Source organism: Coregonus clupeaformis, chromosome 40, assembly GCF_020615455.1.
Source record: "Coregonus clupeaformis isolate EN_2021a chromosome 40, ASM2061545v1, whole genome shotgun sequence".
Lineage (NCBI taxonomy): Eukaryota > Metazoa > Chordata > Actinopteri > Salmoniformes > Salmonidae > Coregonus > Coregonus clupeaformis.
The window spans coordinates 35,099,071-35,123,272 of NC_059231.1; the positions used below are offsets into that span (position 1 = coordinate 35,099,071).

Sequence of the window (24,202 nt, forward strand, 5' to 3'; positions counted from 1 at the left end):
CAGCGTTCGATTGAAAAGCATGCATTTAGTTTTACTAGTGTTTAAGAGCAGTTGGAGGCTACTGAAGGAGTGTTGTATGGCATTGAAGCTCGTTTGGAGGTTTGTTAACACAGTGTCCAATGAAGGGCCAGATGTATACAAAATGGTGTCGTCTGCGTAGAGGTGGATCTGAGAGTCACCAGCAGCAAGAGCGACATCATTGATATACACAGAGAAAAGTGTCGGCCCAAGAATTGAACCCTGTGGCACCCCCATAGAGACTGCCATAGGTCCAGACAACAGGCCCTCCGATTTGACACACTGAACTCTATCTGAGAAGTAGTTGGTGAACCAGGCGAGGCAGTCATTTGAGAAACCAAGGCTATTTAGTCTGCCAATAAGAATGCAGTGGTTGACAGAGTCGAAAGCCTTGGCCAGGTCGATGAAGACGGCTGCACAGTACTGTCTATTATCAATCGCGGTTATAATATCGTTTAGGACCTTGAGCGTGGCTGAAATGCACCCATGACCAGCTCGGAAACTGGATTGCATAGCGGAGAAGGTATGGCGGTAATGACAATTTGTATTGCTTTTTTATTGTGCTGTAACTAAAACTAAAAAAAGATCTTCTGACATTTTTCCCAGCTAGCAAGGATGTCAAATACACAGTGAGAGAGGTACGGACATGGAGAGGGGGAAACATTAGGGATGTAACGATTCACTGATAGGTATTGGACCCCGGTTCAATGACTGCCCAGAATCGGCCCATTCTGTCTGCCAGAACTAAGTCGATACTGCAGGTGTATACTGCAGAAGTGTCCCGATGCAAATTCATATTAATATTATCCATCCACCCCCCTGATAGTTTTCAATTCAGTTGCATTATACTATATCAAAATACAAAAACAGCTGTAAACTAACAGTAGGGAACATAGCCCTTAGCCACACATCCACCACAGCAGTGTCCCCTTATACACATACACACACACACATATAATAAAAATACAATATAAACTACAGCCTCAGATCAAAGCAATTCATACAACAAATCACAGGGTAGGAAGTAGGGAGCAGAGCCCCATCCACAACAGCACACATATTCAGTCAGAGAGGAGTCACATGTTTAGGCCCGGGAAATTAGGGTTGGTCACAGCTCTGAGATGGACCGGACTAAAAGAGAGAGAAGATGTTGCAGCATGTGCTGCTGGACAAGAGCGCTGACGTTAATGCCCCACCTCAGCCTCCATGAGAGGAGTTTGACCAGTCAGAGAGAACGTATGGGTCAGTGAAGTACTGCACCACACAGTCGGACACCATACCCAATTCCTAATGTCTTTGACTCTAGCCCAGAGAACATAACATGTCAGGTTCAGCCGATGAAGGCTGCTCTCACCTTGTCACGGTGCTCCACGTTGGCAGGCCAGGGTCAGTGCTGTGTTGCAGTTGGTCTCGATCTGAGTGTTGTAGTCTGAGCCCATGTCCAGCAGCAGCTTGACCGCAGGGACGTGACCATTCATGGCAGCCATCAGAGAGATACCCAGTGTACTTCTAGTCCTGAAAGGAAGCAAATACACAGTGAGAGAGGTACGGACATGGAGAAGGGGAAACATTAGGGATGTAACGATTCACTGATAGGTATTGGTCCCCGGTTCAAATGTTTAAGATATGAGTGCATCGGTCCCCAGGACCCCAAACTGATCCAAATGTAACATGCATCGGTCAGAAAATCGATTCAAACGTTACGAATCGCCGGTTCACTAAATGTTTTTGTTCAAATTCCTTTCTTTCTACCTTCCTAAAATACATCATTTATCATTCATTTCTATTGGGCACAACATCAATCAATCAAATGTATTTATAAAGCCCTTTTTACATCAGCAGATGTCACAAAGTGCTATACAGAAACCCAGCCTAAAACCCCAAACAGCAAGTGTAACAGTGTTGCTTCCGTCCCTCTCCTCGCCCCTACCTGGGCTTGAACCAGGGACCCTCTGCACACATCGACAACAGTCACCCTCTAAGCACCGTTACCCGTCGCTCCACAAAAGCCGCGGCCCTTGCAGAGCAAGGGAAACAACTACTTCAATGTCTCAAAGGGAGTGACATCACCGATTGAAATGCTACTAGCGCACACCGCTAACTAGCTAGCCATTTCACACCGGTTACACTCACCCCCCTTTTGACCTCCTCCTTTTCCGCAGCAACCAGTGATCCGGGTCACGGCACCAATGTAACAGTGTTGCTTCCGTTACCTGTCGCTCCACAAAAGCTGTGGCCCTTGCAGAGCAAGGCAAACAACTACTTCAAGGTCTCAGAGCGAGTGACGTCACCGATTGAAATGCTACTAGCGCGCACCGTTAACTAGCTAGCCATTTCACACCGGTTACACAAGCAAAGCAGATGTAGAAGCACGATGGCTATGAAAAACTCCCTAGAAAGGCAGGAACCTAGGAAGAAACCTAGAGAGGAACCAGGCTCTGAGGGGTGGCCAGTCCTCTTCTGGCTGTGCCGGGTGGAGATTATAAGAGTACATGGCCATTTAAGGCCAGATTGTTCTTCAAGATGTTCAAACGTTCATAGATGACCAGCAGGGTCAAATAATAATCACAGTGGTTGTAGAGGGTGCAACAGGTCAGTACCTCAGGAGTAAATGTCAGTTGGCTTTTCATAGCCGAGCATTAAGAGGTCGAGGCAGCAGGTGCGGTAGGGAAAGAGAGTCGAAAACAGCAGGTCCGGGACAAGGTAGCACGTCCGGTGAACATGTCAGGGTTCTAAATCCAAGATGGCATAGCAGTGCGGTCATGTTCTTTGTTGTGTGTCTGTGTAAATAGCCTGTTTTTTTTTTTTTTCGTACATATTTCCCTATCACACTTTTCATCCTTCTACAAAATATACTTTCCTGCAACCCGCCTCACTCAATGTGGAACGGATTCTATTATTGACTTACCTTTTATCTAGAATCTCCAGTTGATACCAACTAGCCAGCTAACTAGCTACTTGCTATTAGCCACCGTTAGCGGTTTTCACCCAGAACATCAGATTTTCTGCCGGAATAACTAAATCACTGGACATTAACACCGGATCGCAACTAGCTAGCCGCAACCGAATTGGATGTTACTGTTTGGCTAATCACCACTGCCCCTGAAGCAAGCACCAGTTAGCCTTGAGCCAGGCCCATATCCCGGCTATCTACCTCTCTGTCTACCGGACGGGAGTAGCCAGCTAACTAGCTACTTGCCATTAGCCACCGCTAGCGGTTTCTCACCATTGTCTGTGGCCTGCATTAACTACCAGCCAGCTCTAGCCTGGACTATTATCGGCCAGTCTGCACTGTCTGCACAGCGCGTTATCGACCCAGAACATATCGTTTTTTCTGCCGGAATCACTGATTCACTGGACCTTTAACACCGGATCATCGTAGCTAGATAGCTGCAATCGAATGGACGTTGTTGTTGGCTAATCAGCCTCGAGCTAGCCGCGAGCCAGGCCCTTCTCCCGGCTATCTACCTCTCTGTCAACCGGACGGGACCTCCTAGTGTTGACACGGAGCCCCGCCGATCCAACACGACTGGTCTGCCGACGAAATCGTCTGATGTGATTACATCAGGTTTCCCGCTACAACGTCGACCACGAAGATCCATCTGCTAGCCCCGGCCTGCTAGCACACGCTAGCCGTGGCCTCTTGCTTGCTAGTGCTATAGCAGCCCCCGAACTACCTCCGAACTCTCCTATTGCTGTTCACCGGACCTTATGATAACTCAGCTATACAGCTGATGCCTGCTGGACTGTTCCTTTATACGGTACCGCATCCTGTTTATGTTTAGCCTCAGCCCAAACTTTGTTGCCATTACCAGCTGTTGTCTTTGCTCTCGAATAACACCTGTGATTGCTTTATGCTTCTCTCCCATTTCAATATGCCTTGCTTATTGCTGTTTCGGTTATTTCTTATTGTACTATTTCACTGTAGATCCCCCAGCCCAGCTCAACCTGCCATAGATAGCTCCTTTGTCCCACCCCCCATACACACAGAGACCGACTCAATCGGTGCCTCCAGTGATGCTATCTCTTTCATCGTTACCCAACGCTTAGGTTTACCTCCACTGTACTCATATCCTTCCATATCCTTTTCTGTACATAATGCCCTGAATCTATTCTACAACGCCCGGAAACCTGCCCCTTTTTTTCTCTGTACCCAACGCACTAGAAGACCAGTACTTAAATCCTTTAGCCGTATCCTTATTCTACTCCTCCTCTGTTCCTCTGGTGGTGTAGAGGTGAACCCAGGCCCTATAGCCCCCAGTATCACTCCTACTTCCCAGGCGTTATCATTTGTTGACTTCTGTAACCGTAAAAGCATTGGTTTCTTGAACGTTAACATCAGAAGTCTCCTCCCTAAGTTTGAGTTATTCACTGCGTTAGCACACTCCGCCAACCCTGAAGTCCTAGCAGTGTCTAAATCCTGGCTTAGGAAGGCCACCAAAAATTCAGAATTTTCCATTCCCAACTACCACATTTTCCGTCTCGATAGAACTGCCAAAGGGGGTGGGGTTGCAATCTACTGTAGAGATAGCCTGCAGAGCTCTATCGTACTATCCAGGTATGTGCCCAAACAGTTTGAGCTTCTACTTCTAAAAATCCACCTTTCCATAAATAAGTCTCTCACTGTTGCCGCTTGCTACAGACCCCCCTCAGCCCCGAGCTGTGCCCTGGACACCATATGTGTGTACAATCTAAACTAGATGCCCTCAATCTCACACAAATTATCAACGAACCTACCAGGTACAACCCTAAATCTGTAAACATGGGCACCCTCATAGATATCATCCTGACAAATTGACCCTCTAAAAACACCTCCGCTGTCTTCAACCAGGATCTCAGCGATCACTGCCTTATTGCCTGCGTCCATAATGGGTCCGCGGTCAAACGACCACCCCTCATCACTGTCAAACGCTCCCTAAAACACTTTAGCGAGCAGGCCTTTCTAATTGACCTGGCCCGGGTATCCTGGATGGATATTGACCTCATTCCGTCAGTAGAGGATGCCTGATTGTTCTTTAAAAGTGATTTCCGCTCAATCTTAAATAAGCATGCCCCATTCAAAAAATTCAGAACTAAGAACAGATATAGCCCCTGGTTGTCCTCAGACTTGACTGCCCTTGACCAGCACAAAAAATATCCTGTGGCGTACTGCATTAGCATCGAATAGCCCCCGCGATATGCAACTTTTCAGGGAAGTTAGGAACCAATATACACAAGCAGTTAGGAAAGCAAAGGCTAGCTTTTTCAAACAGAAATGTGCATCCTGTAGCTCTAACTCCAAAAGGTTTTGAGACACTGTAAAGTCCATGGAGAATAAGAGCACCTCCTCCCAGCTGCCCACTGCACTGAGGATAGGAAACACTATCACCACCGATAAATCTACAATAATCGAGAATTTCAACAAGCATTTTGCTACGGCTGGCCATGCTTTTCACCTGGCTACCACTACCCCGTCCACCAGCTCTGCACCCTCCGCTGCAACTTGCCCATGCCCCCCCGCTTCTCCTTCACACAAATTCAGACAGCTGATGTTCTGAAAGAGCTGCAAAATCTGGACCCCTTCAAATCATCTGGGCTAGACAATCTGGACCCTTTCTTTCTAAAACTAGTCGCCGAAATTGTCGCAACCCCTATTACTAGCCTGTTCAACTTGTCTTTCGTAACGTCTGAAATCCCCAGAGATTGGAAAGCTGCCATGGTCATACCCCTCTTCAAAGGGGGTGACAGTCTAGATCCAAACTGTTACAGAACTATATCCATCCTGCCCTGCCTTTCGAAAGTTTTTGAAAGCCAAGTTATCAAACAGGTCACCGACCATTTCGAATCCCACCGTACCTTCTCCGCTATGCAATCCGGTTTCCGAGCTGGTCATGGGTGCACCTCAGCCACGCTCAAGGTGCTAAACGATATTATAACTGCGATCGATAATAGACAGTACTGTGCAGCCGTCTTCATCAACCTGGCCAAGGCTTTCGACTCTGTCAACCACCGCATTCTTATTGGCAGACTAAATAGCCTTGGTTTCTCAAATGACTGCCTCGCCTGGTTCACCAACTACTTCTCAGATAGAGTTCTATGTGTCAAATCGGAGGGCCTGTTGTCTGGACTTATGGCAGTCTCTATGGGGGTGCCACAGGGTTCAATTCTTGGGCCGACTCTTTTCTCCGTGAATATCAATGATGTCGCTCTTGCTGCTGGTGACTCTTAGATCCACCTCTACGCAGACAACACCATTTTGTATACATCTATATCCACGTCTATCACCCATACTACCGACGCCACAATGCAGGAGGCCAGGAGTATGGGGGTGTTGTCTCTGGGCCTCTCCTCTGTGTCATACAGCCGGGACAGTGTGTCTGCCTTCACGTTCTTCATACCCGGAATGTATGACAGTGTAAAATCAAACCGGGTGAAGAATAGGGCCCACCTGGCCTGGCGAGGATTCAGCCTCCTCACTGCCCGGATGTACTCTAGGTTATGGTGGTCCGTCCAGACGAGGAAAGGGTGTTTTGCCTCGGACAACAGCCAACAGCTCCCGATCACCAACGTCGAAATTCTGCTCCGCCAGGCTGAGCTTCTTAGAGAAGAAGGCAGAGGGGCGGAGCTTGGGTGGCGTACCCGAGCATTGAGACAGGACAGCTCCTACCCCAACCTCGGATGCATCCACCTCCACTACGAATGGTACTGATGAATCGGGGTAGGCCGGTACTGGGGCTGAGGTGAACAGACCCTGCAGTTTGCTGAAGGCCAGGTCAGCCTCAGCAGACCATCGGAGCCGGGATGGCCCACCCTTCAACAGGGAGGTAATGGGAGCTGCGACCTTGCCAAAGCCCCGGATAAACCTCAGATAGTAGTTGGCAAAGCCAAGGAAGCGCTGCACCTCCTTAACCGTGGATGGAGTCTGCCAATTACGCACGGCTGAAATGCGATCTCCCTCCATCTCCACACCTGAGGTGGAAATGCGGTATCCAAGGAAGGAGACAGACTGCTGGAAAAACATACACTTCTCTGCCTTAGCATAAAGGTCATTTTCCAACAGTCGGGCCAGCACCTTGCGAACCAGGGACACATGCTCGGCGCGCGTAGCGGAATACACCAGGATGTCATCGATGTAGACCACTACACTGCGACTAAGCATGTCCCGAAACACCTCGTTAACAAAGGACTGGAAAACTGAGGGAGCATTCATCAAACCATAGGGCATCACCAGGTATTCATAATGCCCCGTGGTTGTGCTGAATGCTGTCTTCCACTCATCTCCCTCTCGGATACGCACCAGGTTGTACACACTCCTGAGATCTAATTTGGTGAAGAAGCGCACCCCATGCATTGATTCAATCACCGAAAGAATAAGTGGGAGAGGATAACTAAATCTTATTGTCTCCCTGTTCAGTGGTCGATAATCAATGCACGGGCGCAGACCTCCGTCCTTCTTCTTCACAAAGAAGAAACTCGAGGAGGCGGGAGAAGTGGAGGGACGTATATACCCCTGGCGCAGGGACTCGGTGACATATGTTTCCATAGCCACCGTTTCAGCCTGTGACAGGGGGTATATACAGTGGGGAGAACAAGTATTTGATACACTGCCGATTTTGCAGGTTTTCCTACTTACAAAGCATGTAGAGGTCTGTAATTTTTATCATAGGTACACTTCAACTGTGAGAGACGGAAAAATCCAGAAAATCACATTGTATGATTTTTAAGTAATTAATTTGCATTTTATTGCATGACATAAGTATTATGATCACCTACCAACCAGTAAGAATTCCGGCTCTCACAGACCTGTTAGTTTTTCTTTAATAAGCCCTCCTGTTCTCCACTCATTACCTGTATTAACTGCACCTGTTTGAACTCGTTACCTGTATAAAATACATCTGTCCACACAATCAAACAGACTCCAACCTCTCCACAATGACCAAGACCAGAGAGCTGTGTAAGGACATCAGGGATAAAATTGTAGACCTGCACAAGGCTGGGATGGTCTACAGGACAATAGGCAAGCAGCTTGGTGAGAAGGCAACAACTGTTGGCACAATTATTAGAACATGGAAGAAGTTCAAGATGACGGTCAATCCCCCTCGGTCTGGGGCTCCATGCAAGATCTCACCTCGTGGGGCATCAATGATCATGAGGAAGGTGAGGGATCAGCCCAAAACTACACGGCAGGACCTGGCCAATGACCTGAAGAGAGCTGGGACCACAGTCTCAAAGTCTCAAAGAAAACCATTAGTAACACACTACGCCGTCATGGATTAAAATCCTGCAGGGCACGCAAGGTCCCCCTGCTCAAGCCAGCGCATGTCCAGGCCCGTCTGAAGTTTGCCAATGACCATCTGGATGATCCAGAGGAGGAATGGGAGAAGGTCATGTGGTCTGATGAGACAAAAATAGAGCTTTTTGGTCTAAACTCCACTCGCCGTGTTTGGAGGAAGAAGAAGGATGAGTACAACCCCAAGAACACCATCCCAACCGTGAAGCATGGAGGTGGAAACATCATTCTTTGGGGATGCTTTTCTGCAAAGGGGACAGGACGACTGCACCGTATTGAGGGGAGGATGGATGGGGCCATGTATCGCGAGATCTTGGCCAACAACCTCCTTCCCTCAGTAAGAGCATTGAAGATGGGTCGTGGCTGGGTCTTCCAGCATGACAACGACCCGAAACACACAGCCCAGGCAACTAAGGAGTGGCTCCGTAAGAAGCATCTCAAGGTCCTGGAGTGGCCTAGCCAGTCTCCAGACCTGAACCCAATAGAAAATCTTTGGAGGTAGCTGAAAGTCTGTATTGCCAAGCGACAGCCCCGAAACCTGAAGGGTCTGTATGGAGGAGTGGGCCAAAATCCCTGCTGCAGTGTGTGCAAACCTGGTCAAGACCTACAGGAAACGTATGATCTCTGTAATTGCAAACAAAGGTTTCTGTACCAAATATTAAGTTCTGCTTTTCTGATGTATCAAATACTTATGTCATGCAATAAAATGCAAATGAATTACTTAAAAATCATACAATGTGATTTTCTGGATTTTTGTTTTAGATTCCGTCTCTCACAGTTGAAGTGTACCTATGATAAAAATGACAGACCTCTACATGCTTTGTAAGTAGGAAAACCTGCAAAATCGGCAGTGTATCAAATACTTGTTCTCCCCACTGTATGACTCCTGGGAGGTAGAGCGTCTACCCGGAGGTTTATCGCACAATCCCCCGTCCGATGAGGTGGTAATTTAGTCAACTGCATTTTAGAAAACGCTTGCGCCAGATCGAGGTATTCAGGGGGAATGTGCATGGTGGAGGTACTGTCTGGACTTTCCACCGTGGTTGCACCAACGGAAACATCTAGACACCCTCTGTGAGCCCTCTGCAGCCATGAGAAGGTGGGGTTGTGGAGTGCTAGCCAAGGGATACCTAATACCACAGGGAAAGCAGGAGATTCAATAATCAAAAAAATTACCTGCTCAAAATGAGTCTCCTGGGTGATCATGGTGACTGGTATCGTGACCCTATTGGTCGACTATCGAGTGCTCTGATGGGGAGTGGAATGGATAGGGGAACCAATGTTATGCCTTTACGGCGTGCGAATGCCCTGTCCATAAAGTTCCCAGCTGTGCCTGAATCGACTAGCGCCTTACACTGGAGAACTACCATAAGATCGGGAAAGTGGATAGGTAGGGTACAGTGTGCAGCAGAGGGCTCTGAACAAGTGTGGGTGTTCGAAAGCTGGGGTGATGCGTGAGTGCCCTGCCTGCCGCCTCCCGGCCCAAAAGAACGTTGACTACAACATGTGGTGTATTGTCCCTTCATGCCACCAGAGTGGCACTGTCGCTGTCATCCTCCGCTCTCTCGGCCGGCGGCTCCACCCAGCTCCATCGGCTCGGGATCCGAGTCGTCCGGGGTGGAAACGGGCAGACCCCTACCAGGACGTCCTCTGGCTGCCAGCAGGTTGTCCAAACGAATGGCCATGTCCACCAGTTTGTTGAAGGACAACATGGTGTAACGGCAGGCTAGCTCCCGTCGGACGTCCTCCCGCAGATGGCACCGGTAATGGTCGATCAGGGCTTGCTCATTCCACCCGGACCCCGCTGCCAGCGTCCGAAACTCCAATGCGAAGTCCTGCGCGGTCCTCGTCCCCTGCCTCAGATGGACCAGTCGCTCACCTGCCTCTCTAGCCTCGGGCAGGTGAAAACCGCCCGAAAGAGGAGAGCAAACTCCCTGTAGTCCTCCAACACGGCTCTTCCTTCGTTCCACACCGTGTTGGCCCACTCCAGGGCTTTCCCACAGAGGCAGGAAACGAGGACGGACACCTTCTCCTGCTCCGGCCTGATGCTGGCGAAGTAATGCTCCAATGGGAGGAGGAATCCCTGGCACAGCGCCGTCGTCCCATCAAATGCCCGTGGTCGGGATATCTAGATCCCTCCAGGTGCTGGGGTGTAGGTGGCTGGTTCCGGTTGGCCAGCTGGTCTCGACAGATCGGGTTCTCTCCTCTCCAGGCGTTGGACGACCTGAAGAACCCGATCCATCGCTTTCCCCAAGCTGGCCAGCATCGTGGAATGCTCCTGGACCCGTGCCACGACTCCAGGCATGCGCTCTTCTCCCGCTGACTCCATATTCGGGTGGGTGATTCTGTGATGAGGTGGAGTCAGGCGCAGGAGGGTAAATCACAGAATAACAGGCTTTAATCCACAAAATGCAGGTTTACGCAGAACTGCGTCAAACACACTCAAGGGCACGAAAACAGGTGCACTGGAAAATACAAGGCACACGGGAAAATACTCCCGTCGAACAAAATACACGAGCTCCACCGAGCTTCACTAACCTTCACAATAAACAATCACTCACAAGGACAAGGGGGCAGAGGCAACACTTATACACAGACTAATTAGGGGATTAGAACCAGGTGTGTGTGATAACGAGACAAGACAATTGTGATGATGATTGGGGCGGCAGTGGTTAGTACTCCGGTGACGACGAACGCCAAAGCCTGCCCGAACAAGGAGGGGAGGCAGCCTTGGCCGAAGTCGTGACACACACCTGTCAGGTGGATGGATTATCTTGGCAAATGAGAAATGCTCTCTAACAGGGATATAAACAAATTTGTGCAAAAAAATTGAGAAATAAGCTTTCTTTTTCCTTTTTTCCTTTTTATTTTTTACATTCCAAAAATAAAAATAAACATATACACACGAATGAAAACTTACAGACACATATAAACAATGACTACATCTCATCTGCCCATTTCAATGATAAATCATTAGATTTTTCCATTGTGTCAATGATGGGGGATTGATTGACTTCCAATTTTTTTGTATACGTTTTTTCAAAATGAGTGATGAGAAAAGAATCGTCCAGCCCATTGGGTATCTCACTACACTCCCATATGTAATGTGTTGAAATATGCAGACAGATGGATTAAAAGTACATTTATGTTGTAATACTTTTGACAGCCAATTTTCTAGCTCCGCCCACAACTTCTGAACTTTATAGTATGAAAAATGTATGCACTCACTAACTGTAAGTCGCTCTGGATAAGAGCGTCTGCTAAATGACTAAAATGTTTTTAAAAAATAGCATTCCCAAAAAGCATGGATTATTGAGTCATTATTAGTTTTAAACTTGAGACATTACTCTGCCGTTGTGCTGTAGAATTTGTGAATTTTGTCTTTTGTATAATAAATTCTATACATTATACATGGATTAAGCATACATTTTTGTTAACTGTAATTTCGTTAGTTATGCTCCAACTTTCCCTCCATTTTATGCCAACATCTGTTTGTTTTTTAATCTTGGTTCCAATAGTAATATTTTTTTATTGTCAGTTGGATATGCTCTCTGCAAGGTTTTGTAGATATTTTCTATCGTATTGTCACGTTCGTTGAATGACGGGTCAGACCAAGGTGCAGCGTGATATACGTACATGTTTATTTTAACTGAATAAACACCACAACAAAACAATAAACGAAACGTGACGTCCAAGGTCTCTCTCACACCACACCATACCATACCATACCATACCATACCATACCATACCATACCATACCATACCATACCATACCATACCATACCATACCATACCATACCATACCATACCATACCATACCATACCATACCATACCATACCATACCAGGAACAAGATCCCACAACTAGACTGTGCCAATAGGCTGCTTAAGTATGGTCCCCAATCAGAGACAATGAGCGACAGCTGCCTCTGATTGGGAACCACACCGGCCAACATAGATCCACACATACTAGAATATACAACATAGAACATACACAACAAAGAATATACACACCCTGACTCAACATATAAGCGTCCCCTGAGTCAGGGCGTGACACGTATGAACATCCTTTTCTGACTCAAATAAGATTCCCTCAAGGTTGCTTTGATGTGCAAAAGATTTCAAATTGAAATGTTGTGATACAGTATGTAACTTTTAAGTTTCATTAGTCAGTCCAAAATTACTTTATAATTCTGTAATGGAAATACATGTATTTCCTGATACCAAGTCATTTACAGTTTCTATGCCTTTAGTTTTCCATGTGGGCCAATTTATTGATGAATTCTGAAAAGCTATCCAAGGATTATTCCATAAGGTTGTGTTTCTAGGGAGTGATATTGGTTCTTATAAATTACGTTTCATTTTCTTTCATATCGTTATAGTGTTCTTAACTAGGAAGTTGTTAATGTTCTTAGATTTATCCTTTGAAAATAGACACGTAAAAATATTCTGGGGATGAGCATGTGCATCTTCAATATGTACCCATTGTTAATCTTTAGTGCATTTAACGATATGTCGCAAGTAAAAGCCTTGGGTAGCGAGTTGATACAATTCCAAGTCTGGAAGGTTAAAACCACCCTCAGACTTAGGAAGATGTAAAACTTTTCATCTGTTATGACCGAGTATACTTTTTTAAAGAATGTCTTCGGTGGGGTAATTGGAATTACTGAAAATAGATACAAAAACTTTAGCAGCCATTCTATTCTAAAGATATTTTTATACGCTTTTTATGCGTATGGAACATTTCGGGGATCTTTTATTTCGGCTAATAATAATTAATAATAATTAGTGATTTAGCAGACGCTCTTATCCAGAGCGACTTACACTTTACATGTTGCGTTTATATTTTTGTTCAATGTATTCAGCTAATCATCTCGGATAGACAGTGCACAGCTCCAGTGAACTGTAGAAACTAGTACCGCCCCCGTGTTGAAAAGCCTGCCTTCGAGGGTGGGAACACAATTGGACAAGGAAGAAGGGATCCTGTCAGGCCAGGAAAAATGTGTCAACCTAGATATCCTGCAAATCCAATGGCTCTATTGAACAAGGACAACCATATCTACTCGCTGCTAGCATGATCGTGCAATCGGCAAAACACAAAGACCACAATAATTGCTACAAAACATGACTCCATAAAACATTTTTTATCAGACAGCAGGCTCAATCAACCAATGTTGTCATTGGTTGAACACTCCTGAAAAACCTTTCATCACTCATAATTATGTTGGGACACTGGAAAAAACAGGCCAAATAATGTCTAGAGGTGACGTTTCCCTTTAAGGCTTCGGCCCACCACCTATAGCTATACTTTGTAGAAATCATGCCTTGATAATATTTAGACATTTTTGCTACCATTCCAAATATGTTCATTTTGTTTTTATATTATTACTAAGTTCATGGTGTGTAGCTGTCACGTTGTATAATGGTTTGAAGACAGGCGCAGGAATACGTATTAGGGGTTTTATTACTCCACCCAACACAAACACGGATATATATACAAAAGGGATGTAACCCAAACAAAGAGCGAGGCGTAACCTCTACACCAGGGGTGTCAAACTCATTTTAGCTCAGGGGCCACATGGAGGAAAATCTATTCCCAAGTGGGCCGGACCGGTAAAATCATGGTATATATAACTTAAAAACAACAACTTCAGATTGTTTTCTTTGTTTTAATACTATCAACATAAAACATAAAGCTGGAGCCTGAGGACAGTGTGTCCAAAATAGTACAAGCACAACATCACTATTAATCATAAAACACCTGAAGTTTATTTGAAAATTCTAAAGAAAAAGAACACACAAACACACAATGCCTCAGTGATTCACAGAAGTATATCACAGATCACAGAACTATATCAGGGTGTCATTTCTCAGGCAGAAATGTAGATACAAATAATGAAATCCTGTTCCCCAAACAAGTGCAAGAACCACAGAGTCAAGAATAGGTTAAATATACAAATAAAATAAAATCAATTAAAAACAATAGCACATCAACATAAAAACATATAAACATAAAGCTGGAGCCTGAGGACAGTGTGTCCAAAAGCACAACATCAATATTAATCATAAAACACCTCAAGTTATTTGAAATTCTGAGGACAAACAACACACAAACACACAATGCCTCAGTGATTCACAGAAGTATATCACAGATCACAGAACTATATCAGGGTGTCTCATGCAGCACTTTAAGTGGGGTTGCATAGTTTATTTGACTCCTGATACCTGGCATCTTTTAGCTTTCACCAGCGCATCAATATCAGGCGTCACATCCTGAGTGGCAGCCAACTTCAGGATGGGATTCAAGTGCTTGTGCGTGAGCCTTGAGCGCAGCTTTGTTTTATTCATGACGTTATCCATCTTTAATGACTTGCACCACAAAGCCTCCTGGTGCAAAATACAGTGAAAAGTCCAAAAATCACGTCCTCCATTTGCAGATTGCACTTTCTCTCTGAACTTTGTCACAACGCTGCTTTTTTCCCGATAATTGAGGGCGCACCATTTGTAGCCAGGCTGACAGCGCAGGACCAGTCCACTCCGACCCTGTCCAGCGCGCCGACGAGTGCAGTGAAAATATCAGCTGCTGTCGTTGTATCTGTCATCGGCACCAACTCCACGAACTCCTCGGTGACGGTCAATGTGTCATCAACTCCGCGGATGAAAATGGCCAGTTGTGCAACATCTGTAATGTCCGTGCTTTCATCAATTGCAACCGAAAACGCAATAAATGACTTTACTTTTTGCTTCAACTGGCTGTCCAAATCCACTGAAAGATCGGAAATCCTGTCTGCAACTGTGTTTCTTGTCAGGCTGATATTTGCAAAAGCCTGGTGCTCTTCTGGGCACACAATCTCTGCTGCCTTCATCATGCATGTTTTTACAAATTCACCCTCACTAAATGGTTTTGAAGCCACTGCGATTTCATTAGCAATGAGGTAGCTAGCTTTCACTGCAGCGTCACTGATGTCTCGGCTGTGAGTAAACACAGACTGCTGTTTCTTCAGACCCACCAACAGTTCATTCATCTTCTCTCTTCTACGCTGTCCTTGAAAGTTGTCATATTTGTCGGCATGAAGACTCACATAGTGGCGACGAAGGTTATATTCTTTCAGCACTGCAACATGCTGTGAACACACCAAACATACAGCTTTCCCATTCAATTCCGTGAATAAATAGAAGGATGACAATTTTTCTTGGAACACTCTGCACTCTGCGTCCACTTTTCTCTTTTTTGACAGAGACATATTGGGGCAATGAGGGTGCCAAAGCACATAATGTTAAAAGTAGAAGCCGTAATAAATATCGCGGGCAAAACAAAGTAGCTCATCCGGACTGGCTGCACTTGCTTGACCTATTTGCTCTGCCCCGGTATAAACAGTTTGCTTGCTTAACACAATTGCTATTGCGCCATCCAGTGGACGCAATTGGAACAGCAGTTTCTTTTATTGAAAAATTGCAGCTCATTTTTATACTTTACAAAATCATCTCGCGGGCCAGATTAAACCCGTTTGCGGGCCTGATCCGGCCCGCGGGCCGGACGTTTGACACCCCTGCTCTACACAATACATGGGACGAGACCCGTAAACAACAAGAGCACAATACACGGTACGCATGAGACCAACGGACATGGGACAATAATCGACAAGAACAATGGGGAACAGAGGGCACATATATACACATACTAACCAGGGGGAATGGGAACCAGGTGTGCGTAATGAGACAACACAGTCTGGGGTTGGTGGTAATGATCCATGTCAGTGACGCCTAGAAAGCCGGTGACATGAACAGAATGAGCAGCAGTACCAGGGGATCTGTGACAGTAGCTAACCCACAGACTTGGCTATATTTAGCCACTCCTACATTGTCTGGCTAGCTAGTGTACATAATAGCAACTGTTGCTAGATAAAATTAGCTAGCTAATTCCTCTCGTCTTGAGAGTCTTGAGTCTGAGTCTGTAGCTCAGCTGGTAGAGCACGGCGCTTATAACGCCAAGGTAGTGGGTTCGATCCCCGGGACCACCCATACACAAAAAAAAAAAAAAAAAAAAAATGTATGCACGCATGACTGTAAGTCGCTTTGGATAAAAGCGTCTGCTAAATGGCATATTATTATTATTATTATTATAAGAACAGTAGTACAAATGCTCTATGCTCTCGCAGCCAGTCAATAACAACAATAATACTTTGTTATACAGTACCAGTCAAAAGTTTGGACACACCTACTCATTCAAAGGTTTTCTTTATTTTTACTATTTTCTACATTGTAGAATAATATTGAAGACATCAAAACTATGAAATAACACATATGGAATCATGTAGTAACCAAAAAAGTGTTAAACAAATCAAAATATACAGTGGGGAGAACAAGTATTTGATACTTTTATTTTTATTTTATTTCACCTTTATTTAACCAGGTAAGCCAGTTGAGAACAAGTTCTCATTTACAACTGCGACCTGGCCAAGATAAAGCAAAGCAGTGCGATAAAAACAACACAGAGTTACATATGGGGTAAAAAAAACATAAAGTCAAAAATACAACAGAAAATATATATACAGTGTGTGCATGGATACACTGCCGATTTTGCAGGTTTTCCTACTTACAAAGCATGTAGAGGTCTGTAATTTTTATCATAGGTACACTCCAACTGTGAGAGACGGAATATAAAACAAAAATCCAGAAAATCACATTGTATGATTTTTAAGTAATTCATTTGCATTTTATTGCATGACATAAGTATTTGATACATCAGAAAAGCAGAACTTAATATTTGGTACAGAAACCTTTGTTTGTAATTACAGAGATCATATGTTTCCTGTAGGTCTTGACCAGGTTTGCACACACTGCAGCAGGGATTTTGGCCCACTCCTCCATACAGACCTTCTCCAGATCCTTCAGGTTTCGGGGCTGTCGCTGGGCAATACGGACTTTCAGCTCCCTCCAAAGATTTTCTATTGGGTTCAGGTCTGGAGTCTGGCTAGGCCACTCCAGGACCTTGAGATGCTTCTTACGGAGCCACTCCTTAGTTGCCCTGGCTGTGTGTTTCGGGTCGTTGTCATGCTGGAAGACCCAGCCACGACCCATCTTCAATGCTCTTACTGAGGGAAGGAGGTTGTTGGCCAAGATCTCGCGATACATGGCCCCATCCATCCTCCCCTCAATACGGTGCAGTCGTCCTGTCCCCTTTGCAGAAAAGCATCCCCAAAGAATGATGTTTCCACCTCCATGCTTCACGGTTGGGATGGTGTTCTTGGGGTTGTACTCATCCTTCTTCTTCCTCCAAACACGGCGAGTGGAGTTTAGACCAAAAAGCTCTATTTTTGTCTCATCAGACCACATGACCTTCTCCCATTCCTCCTCTGGATCATCCAGATGGTCATTGGCAAACTTCAGACGGGCCTGGACATGCGCTGGCTTGAGCAGGGGGACCTTGCGTGCCCTGCAGGATTTTAATCCATGACGGCGTAGTGTGTTACTAATGGTTTTCTTTGAGACTGTGGTCCCAGCTCTCTTCAGGTCATTGACCAGGTCCTGCCGTGTAGTTCTGGGCTGATTCCTCACCTTCCTCATGATCATTGATGCCCCACGAGGTGAGATCTTGCATGGAGCCCCAGACCGAGGGTGATTGACCGTCATCTTGAACTTCCTCCATTTTCTAATAATTGCACCAACAGTTGTTGCCTTCTCTCCAAGCTGCTTGCCTATTGTCCTGTAGCCCATCCCAGCCTTGTGCAGGTCTACAATTTTATCCCTGATGTCCTTACACAGCTCTCTGGTCTTGGCCATTGTGGAGAGGTTGGAGTCTGTTTGATTGAGTGTGTGGACAGGTGTCTTTTATACAGGTAACAAGTTCAAACAGGTGCAGTTAATACAGGTAATGAGTGGAGAACAGGAGGGCTTCTTAAAGAAAAACTAACAGGTCTGTGAGAGCCGGAATTCTTACTGGTTGGTAGGTGATCAAATACTTATGTCATGCAATAAAATGCAAATGAATTACTTAAAAATCATACAATGTGATTTTCTGGATTTTTGTTTTATATTCCGTCTCTCACAGTTGAAGTGTACCTATGATAAAAATTACAGACCTCTACATGCTTTGTAAGTAGGAAAACCTGCAAAATCGGTGTATCAAATAATAGTTCTCCCCACTGTATGTAATATTTTAGATTCTTCAAAGTAGCCACCCTTTGCCTTGATGACAGCTTTGCACACTCTTGGCATTCTCTCAACCAGCTTCATGAGGAATGCTTTTCCTACAGTCTTGAAGGAATTCCTACATATGCTGAGGACTTGTTGCCTGCTTTTCCTTCACTCTGCGGTCCAACTCATCCCAAACCATCTCAACTGGGTTGAGGTCGGGTGATTGTGGAGGCCAGGTCATCTGATGCAGCACTCCATCACTCTCCTTAGTCAAATAGCCCTTACAAATCAAATCAAATCAAAATTTATTTTTCACATGCGCCGAATACAACAGGTGTAGACCTTACAGTGAAATGCTTACTTACAAGCCCTTAACCAACGATGCAGTTTTAAGAAAGAATACAAAACAAATGCACAAAAAAAGACAATATAAAATAACAGTAACAAATAATTAAAGAGCAGCAGTACAAATAACAATAGCGAGGCTATATACAGGGGGTACCGGTACCGAGTTAATGTGTGGGGGCACCGGTTAGTCGAGGTAATTGAGGTAATATGTACATGTAGGTACAGTTATTAAAGTGACTATGCATAGATAATAAACAGAGAGTAGCAGCAGTTTAAAAGAGGCACGGCAAGCAGTAGTAAGCGGTAGCAGAGAGACCCCCCCGCCCCTCTTCTATGACTAGGGTTGCTGGAGTCTTTAACAATTTTTAGGGCCTGGTATAGAGGTCCTGGATGGCAGGATGCTTGGCCCCAGTGATGTACTTGGCCGTATGCACTACCCTCTGTAGTGCCTTGCGGTCAGAGGCCGAGCAGTTGCCATACCAGGCAATGATGCAACCAGTCAGGATGCTCTCGATGGTGCAGCTGTAGAACCTTTTGAGAATCTGAGGACCCATGCCAAATCTTTTCAGTCTCTTTAGGTGGAATAGGTTTTGTCGTGCCCTCTTCACGACTGTCTTGGTGTGCTTGGACCATGTTAGTTTGTTGGTGATGTGGACACCAAGGAACTTAAAGCTCTCAACCTGCTCCACTAAAACCCAGTCGATGAGAATGGGGGCGTGCTCGGTCCACTTATTTTCTTGTAGTCCACAATCATCTCCTTTCTCTTGATCACGTTGAGGGAGAGGTTGTTGTCCTGGCACCACACGGCCAAGTCTCTGACCTCCTCCCTATAGGCTGTCTCATCGTTGTCGGTGATCAGGCCTACCACTGTTGTGTCATCGGCAAACTTAATGATGGTGTTGGAGTCGTGCCTGGCCATGCAGTTATGAGTGAACAGGGAGTACAGGAGGGGACTGAGCACGCACCCCTGAGGGGACCCGTGTTGAGGATCAGCGTGGCGGATGTGTTGTTCCCTACCCTCACCACCTGGAAGTGGCCCGTCAGGAAGTCCAGGATCTAGTTGCAGAGGGAGGTGTTTAGTCCCAGGGTCTTAGCTTAGTGATGAGCTTTGAGGGCGCTATGGTGTTGAATGCTGAGCTGTAGTCTGGAGGTGTGTTTTGGGTCATTGTCCTGTTGAAAAACAAATGATAGTCCCACTAAGCGCAAACCAGATGGGATGACGTATCACTGCAGAATGCTGTGGTAGCCATGCTGGTTAAATGTGCCTTGAATTCTAAATAAATCACCAACAGTATCACCAGCAAAGCACCCCCACACCATCACACCTCCTCCTCCATGCTTCACGGTGGGAACCACACATGCGGAGATCATCCGTTCACCTACTCTGCGTCTCACAAAGACACGGCGGTTGGAACCAAAAATCTCAAATTTGGACTCATCAGATCAAAGGACAGATTTCCACCGGTCTAATGTCCATTGCTAATGTTTCATGGCCCAAGCAAGTCTCTTCTTCTTGTTGGTGTCCTTTAGTAGTGGTTTCTTTGCAGCAATTCGACCATGAATGCCTGATTCACGCAGTCTCCTCTGAACAGTTGATGTTGATGTGTCTGTTACTTGAACTCTGTGAAGCATTTATTTGGGCTTCAATCTGAGGTGCAGTTAACTCTAATGAACTTATCGCTCTTAGGGATGACTACCACCCCTTTCTGGATGTTGAACCGCAGGGCCATCTGAGCTGTGGTCTTCTTGTACTTGTGGGCGATGCACACCAAGAGCTGATCCTCTAACAAGGGCGGACAGGTGAAATGTAAACAACACGGTTTAGAAATTATATTTTAGGGATGTATATCTAGCTTTACATAGCTACATGCATTTTTTGCTCAATCTTTTTGGAGTCTAATAGCTGTACTTATCCGATTGACTATACCATTAATCATTGGATGAATTGGGTTGTCCTCATCCAGTGTAATCACAACTGATTATGTCATTGATTATTATTTTCTAATGTAGTGCATTAGTTTTACCAGGATGCATCTCTTGGTGTTCCTATGGAGCTGTTTCCCACAATGACGATGTCGTTCTGCAACTATTCAAGCAGCTTTGGCTGAGTGAAATATGGATGACATTCAACCTGTGTTGAGAGAAAATAAAGCAATCAGCTCTTATACATGTTTAGTAACATTGTAATTACTACAGTTACAACATTGTTGTTACATAGTACTTTAGTAGTTGGAGTTCATGGTGTTCATGGTTGTGTCCCAAATGGTTCCCTATTCCCTATATACTGCACTACTTTTGACTAGGGCCCATAGGGCTCTGGTAAAAGTAGTGCACTACATAGGGAATACGGTGCCATTTGGGATGCAACCCTTTCTACCTGATTTGAGACCAGTCTGTTAGAGGCCTGGTCGCCTCAGGATCAGCTCCAACTGCCGCTTGTTAAAGTTGGAAACTCCCAGAGATTTGGTTAGGCCAGCATGTTTGCAAGCCTCCAAATCCTGTTTTCATGGAAGGAAAATAAAACAAAACCAAGAAACTCAAAACACATACACTAAAAAGACATCTCATTCATTCTGGCTAAGCACTCTAAAAGAAAAGGAACACAATACTGAGAAAGGTCAGGAACCAGACTTTTTTTTACCCGATATGCAATTGGTAGTTACAATCTTGTCCCATCGCTGCAACTCCCCATGGACTCAGGAGAGGCGAAGGTCGAGAGCCACGCATCCTCCGAAACACGACCCTGCCAAGCCGCACTGCTTCTTGACACACTGCTCACTTAACCAGGAAGCCAGCCACACCAATATGTCGGAGGAAACACCATCCAGCTGGCAATTGAAGTCAGCTTGCAGGCACCCAGCCCGCCACAAGGAGTTGCTAGAGTGCAATGGGACAAGGAAATCCCGGCAGGCCAAACCCTCCCCTAACGACGCTGGGCCAATTGTGTGCTGCCTCATATGTCTCCCGGTCACGGCCAGCTGTGACACAGCCTGGGATTGAACCTAGGTCTGTAGTGATGCCTCAAGCACTATGATGCAGTGCCTTAGACCGCTGCGCCACTCAGGAGCCCCAGGAACCAGATTTTATCCTTCACTGCAAAGTGAACAGGATGGATTTTACTACCATTAATGGCCTTGGCCTTGACCTTTGGTTTACAAAACTGTATTTCTACGTCAAGGGGTCATCCGCAAGCTGAAGCTGTCTTTCACACTTTGTGAATTTAGAATACAATTGTGAATGCATATATATAATTTTTTTACCAAGTGTGGTGCAGTGTACATCAGTAACTGGCAAGGATCCATCCTTGAACTAATTTGAATCAGGGGTTGTTATGCAGGTCTAGTTGGCTTACCTTCCATGTGGCACAAACATCTGTTTCATGGTATCCCGAGTGGCGCAGCGGTCTAAGGCACTGCATCTCAGTGCTTGAGGTGTCACTACAGACCCCCAGGTTTGATTCCAGGCTGTATCACAACCGGCTATGATTGGGAGTCCTATAGGGTGGCGCACAATTGGCTCAGCGTCGTCCGGGTTTGGCTGGTGTAGGCCGTCATTGTAAATAAGAATTTGTTCTTCACTGACTTGCCTAGTTAAATAAAGGAAAAAATTAATAAGTACTTCCCATTCTCACCCTTGGGGTAGAATGTGTCTCCTGGCTTCATGAAATTACACATTTTAGGTAAAAATGTAGAGTGATAGAATTGTATTCAATATTCAGTTAGGACATGGGTCGTTGCTGTACCTTGAAGGCAGTGGCCATTTCAACAATGTATAGGTCCACATAGTATAGGTCCACATGATGGAAGGTATTCCACAGCTACACATTTTTGGAGAAGATAAAAATATTACTTTTTTTTGTTGACATAGGCTCTATGATCACAATAGAAGACAGTCAGTGACCTTGCCCACTACTAAAATACATTTGATCAAATACTTCATGGTTTGATTAGACCAAAACAGCCGTTTGAGTGTATGCCTTTCAAACATTCTCAAAATACACACCTTTCCACAGTGGAAGATATCCTCTCTGTTTTATATTAGAACATATGGAAGTCCAGTACAGAAGTCCAGAGAGGACATATGAACATTATGTCGAGATCACAACTTATTTATCTCATGATCATGACATAACAAAAGTTGTTTTCTCAAGATCAGGAGATAATTTTCTCATGATCACTACATAACAAAAGTTGTTTTGTCGACATCACGAGATAAACTCTATATATCTAAATAGGAGTGGATGTATTGATGATAGATTGACAGTATGGCTGATGCCCCGTGTACACTAGCATGCGGTAAATTGCCGCGTGCCGCTTCAGCCGCCCAGAGTGGCTCGCTTGTGGGCGTGCTGGCAGCATTTGGCAGCACGTTCGATTGTGCGTCAAGAATTCAGCATAGCAAGTTTGTATGAAGGTCTGGTTATTCACAGGTAAATAATAATATGCTCTAAACCGCTCTGGTAACAACCAAACTTTGCTGCCCTGTTTCCAATCATCCACATGGCTGGGAGAACCTATTCAAGTAAATACAACTCAAATGAGCTGCTAACGTAGCTAGCTAGATATCTAGCCAACTTTACGTACTGTATAGATAGCTAGCTAAGTGAATTACATTTTACCAGCTACCTAACTTCATATTAGCTAGCTATCTTGATATATCTATCACTGTAAAAAAACAAACTCCAAATGCATTTGTAGGTAGCTAGCTAACTGCCATGGAGGAGGGTGAAAGGATAGCTGCCTCATCTGTCAAAGTGAGAGAGTAGGCTATTCTGGATAGGGCAGATACTTTTGTGTAGTTCCAGTCCCTAGAAGTGAGGACAGAGAACATAATATTTAGTGCTGTCTAATTTGAGTATAATTTAGTCTGTTTTTTGTGTGGTTTTTTGTCCTCAGATACAGAGAGCTCTGAACTCCTGTCTGCAGATGAAGAGGTCCCAATGAAGAGCAGTGGTTCTCAGTCGTGGTCCTGGGGACTCAAAGGGGTGCACATTTTTGTTTTTGCCTTAGCACTACACAGCTGATTCAAATGATCAAGTCATCATCAAGCTTCAAGTGGTATTTATGTATTCATTTGTGACGCTATCGTTGATATGATCCTGCTATTGTCACATGCTACACATGCACATATCTATCCAATGTTATCATGATTTGTTACAAGGGATATTATACTTTACTAATCCACAATGACCTGGTGATGTAAAAGTCTAACAATATAATTATCTTCCATTATCCTACAGATACCTTGTAACTGGAGATTCCTTCAAAACGATTGCCTACAGTTACCGTGTAGGGCACTGCAAGGTTGGGTGACCAGGGCCATCTGGGACTGCCTCCTGGGGGAATTCAGGAGTGTGAAGGTGTCCTGTATAAGTTTATGAGGATGGACACGAGGACCAGGAGGGGATCTGCAGCTCGCTGCCGTTTGCCAG

At 45.2% G+C, this 24,202-nt stretch overlaps 1 pseudogene; it reads right to left on the reverse strand.

The window, feature by feature from the left end:
* Positions 1–1,376: 1,376 nt before the first annotated feature.
* LOC121555116 lies at positions 1,377–22,859 on the reverse strand (annotated as a pseudogene).
* Positions 22,860–24,202: the final 1,343 nt, after the last annotated feature.